This window comes from Chaetodon trifascialis, chromosome 24, assembly GCF_039877785.1.
Source record: "Chaetodon trifascialis isolate fChaTrf1 chromosome 24, fChaTrf1.hap1, whole genome shotgun sequence".
Taxonomy (NCBI): domain Eukaryota; kingdom Metazoa; phylum Chordata; class Actinopteri; order Chaetodontiformes; family Chaetodontidae; genus Chaetodon; species Chaetodon trifascialis.
This window is the reverse complement of record NC_092079.1, coordinates 1,128,934-1,132,719: the sequence shown is the minus strand read 5'-3', so window position 1 is coordinate 1,132,719 and position 3,786 is coordinate 1,128,934. Positions and strand designations below refer to the sequence as shown.

At 43.7% G+C, this 3,786-nt stretch overlaps 1 long non-coding RNA gene across 1 annotated transcript; it reads right to left on the bottom strand.

Moving 5' to 3' along the window:
- Window positions 1-1,201: 1,201 nt before the first annotated feature.
- Window positions 1,202-2,097, bottom strand: LOC139352078 (uncharacterized). The gene is made up of 3 exons (XR_011603619.1): window positions 1,870-2,097; window positions 1,458-1,615; window positions 1,202-1,339 (listed from the first exon to the last, which is right to left on the bottom strand). It is a non-coding gene; the product is annotated as an uncharacterized lncRNA (long non-coding RNA).
- Window positions 2,098-3,786: the final 1,689 nt, after the last annotated feature.

The window sequence follows — 3,786 nt, the reverse complement described above, 5'->3', positions numbered from 1 at the left end:
CTAGTAATGCACATAAAAATGAGCTGGATGAAAAGTTTCAAATGCCTCCCTTATTCAGAAACAAGCCGTGACTGATAATTCTACATAATCACACAGCTCACTGAGGAGAAGAGCACACCTGAGCGACATCACACCCTTAAGGTGAGGCTTACATATTAAAAGCTGGCAGTCAGGATGGTGAGAGGTCATGGGGAAGGAGGGGTGGGGAGGGGGCTACCATGGCGGCACCTCAAGACACCTTTCCTCCTCCATGTTCTCGCCTGCCTACTTGTGAACGGCAGACGTGAGCCGCCATCCATCCTCATCGATTTGTTCGAGTGGATGAGGAGAGAACACAACAAGGAATTTGAAAAGACACTTCAGACTTCACGCCATGGGACTGTTTGGGCAGGGCACAGCAGGATTCTCCTGGCAAATTTACTCATGGGAGGGGGTTCAACTCAGTGGAATCACAGTACACAACACCTACGGCACACTGGGAAAAAACTTGAGGGGTGGATGTCTCCAGGTTTCAGTATCTGCAGCTTTGAGGTCTGATTGTCTCTTTCCATTGAAGCATTTTGAGGGCAAGAGCGCAGGAAATGCCATTTCGGGGTGGGGGGGCTGTACAGGCAACCCAGACAAATCCGAACACTCACACTTGCTTTAGCATAAAATGCACTTTTATTAAAACTGAATACGAACTGTAACAAGTTCGACGATGCATTCCAAATTGTAAAGGAGATTCAAGTTAACTCTTGGGGCTCTATTTTCGACTCCGCTGCCGGCGCCATATATCACACCGTCAACAAGACGGCAGCGTGGTTTTAACGGTGTTTTCAGCAGCGCTCGGTCAGTCATCAAACGCACACATTAGCAACAGCGACAGCCTCAGCTGTTCCTGTGTGTTTGGCCACCTGCAACAGATGACACATGACAAGATCCAAACATGAAAAGACGACACCGGTGTGCAACCCATACGGCTCAGCTGACCGTCAGGCTGAAGCCTGGTGACGATATGTGTTGAGATATCACCATCAGCAGCTCCAAACAGCCTGTCTGTAGCAGTGGGCAGCACATGTGCAGCATGAACATGCAAAACTGCTGTGCCTCATGTTGATTTGGGAAGAGTATTAACAATCAGGACATTACTTGCCACATTGCTCACTTATCTGTACTGTAATCCAGTTAACTGCGTGCAAACAGCTAAACTTACCTCTTTTGGGTGATCTCTTTGCTCACTTGCTTGGAGCAGGACTTCTGCAGTGAGCCAATGTAATCGATGAAGTCCTTGCAGTCCGCATGGAGTGTCTCATCCTCTCGCCTCAGGCTGGTGTTGACAGTGTGGTACACCAGGAATCTGTCAGAGGAAGTGCAAGTATTTTAAGTATTTACACATATTTAAGCCCAATTACGTTTATTGTCTACACAAGTGTTGATATTATATGGAGAAAAAACCCAAAACAAATGCTACCAACCTCTTCAAGCTCTTCAGGTAATTCATCTGTGTCTGTTTTGTGAGCTTTGCCTCGGAGAGCTCACAGAGGTACTGCTGGATCTTCTCCCTGTTCCTGACAAATTGCAGGGATGGCTTCTGTGGGTCCAAGTAGTACAGGTACCAGGCAACGCTTTCAACCTGAAAAGACTAGATAGATAGATAGATAGATAGATAGATAGATAGATAGATAGATAGATAGATAGATAGATAGATAGATAGATAGATAGATAGATAGATAGATTCTTTATTAATTTCAGCATATTCCACAAATTTAAAGTAAAAGGCATGCAATAAATACTCCAAAAGAATAAGAAAACACGTTACAACATGTTAAATTGTCTTCTAATCATGACTGTTTTTTTACTTGCATTATGTTTTATGGTAGTACTCACCTCCTGTTTAAAGTTTTCATTGCAAAGCTCCCTCTGCAGGTATACGCCAAAGTCCTTCAGCAAGGCATGGTCCAGAGAGTGCTTCTGATAAAGTCCCTCTGTGCCATGAACTTCCTGTTGGGGATCGTCCACTGCACACCCTGGACACTGCAATGTGGGAAAGGCGTTTTGTTATAAAAGTGTGTGCTAGGATGGAAAGCTAAGCTTTAAAATGGGGAATTACTCCAGTTAATCAGATCTTGCAAGCCTGAAACACTGAAGGCTGGAAGGCTGAGAGCCCTGCCTGAGACTAACAGCTTATTTACTCAAGCTGAGAAGTGCATCACCGGTGCTGATGATTCCCAGACAGAGTGAGGTTGTGAATGTCATTTCATGCAAATAAAGTCATTTCCAAGTTACAATGAATTAAACACATTCCTGGAAATGCCTAAACATGTTTAAACACATTAGAAGCACTGTTCAAACATTGTAAGTGAAAGAAGTTTGACCTCTGACCCAGCTCTGACAGCTGCCTGAAATTGACCACACTAAATGTCTGATTACAAGCATGCAGTTTGTGTTGGGATGGAAAGTTGATACTTTGTGGAAATAAGAGAATCAAAGCTTTAAGATGATGTACAACATGTTTGAATAAATCAGGTTTAGCAGAAACACAGGAGGAGAGGTGAAACCATGAATAGAGGTTGGCTGCAGACCTTTCAAAAACAACTGAATGTAAACAGAATTCAATAGTAGTTTGATAGAAATCAGAAGCTTTGAAACGAACAAATTAGATCATGCTACCCAGAAATACTGAAGGCTGGAAGGCTGAGAGCCCTGCATGAGATTAACAGATAATTTACTCAAACTGAGACGTGCTGAAGCTGATACTCACAAGTGAAAGCACTCGCCACTGCTGACAGAAGTGTTGTCCGATGCCTCACTCTCGCCAGCCTCAGGAGCTGCACTCTCAGACGTCTGTGTGGTTGATGGTGTAGTGTGTAGGGGAACTACCTTGATTTGATGTTGCATTCGTTGATAAAATGACGGGGCACCACCTTCCTCAGCTAAGAAGGACTGCAGAAATTAATTGCTATAACGCTGATAAAATACTAACGAATGGACTAACAGTAAACCAGTCTGATAATCTGAAGTGTAAACTCTGGATACAGGGATCCTATATATTCAGTTCAAAAGGACACCGTCTAACCAGGACTTATATCAAAATATCATTTATTAAGCAGAATTATGGATAATGAGTGATGTATCAGGAATAATAAGACAGAAGATGTGAGGTGATATGACAGAACACACAAGAAACTTATGGCAACACAATGGTAAATAAATTGGCGATAGTGAGAGGTAGTTAAAAGGGAATAATGGGGACGCGAACGTAGAGTTAAGGGAATAAACGATTAATGGAGAGAATTTGGACGAATTGACCGTCTCTCAACCTCACAGACCAACTCTTATTCAAACCCGCTTAGCGTGCCTACTTGATTGCTGGCGTCCCGCTGTGCTCTGCTCCGAACTAACTCGAAGGTGTTCCAGATGTTCGTCCGTGGCTCGATCTGCTTGGTGGTCTGGTGGAAGGCCCAGGCACCAAGGTGAAGAGCTGATGTTGAACGGGGGCGTCTCTGGAACTGGTTCTGCGGTGTCGGTTACAGATAAGGGACGGCTCTGGATGGTTGTTCGCCGGACCAAGGATCAACAGCTGGCTGCAGGGTTTGGTTCGGTTGAGTCCGTGACGGATTATTTTAGACTGATAGTACAAATTAAGAGTCTCTTCGATGGCCGTTCGAAGAAGGCTACAAAATTAGTATTACTTGCCTAAATTTACTGATGTTAAAACAAAACGTTTGGCTAAACAGAAAGTTAACTTGAAAGCTTACGACAAATTATAAGAATACGTCTTCTGAAGATAACTTACGCTACTTG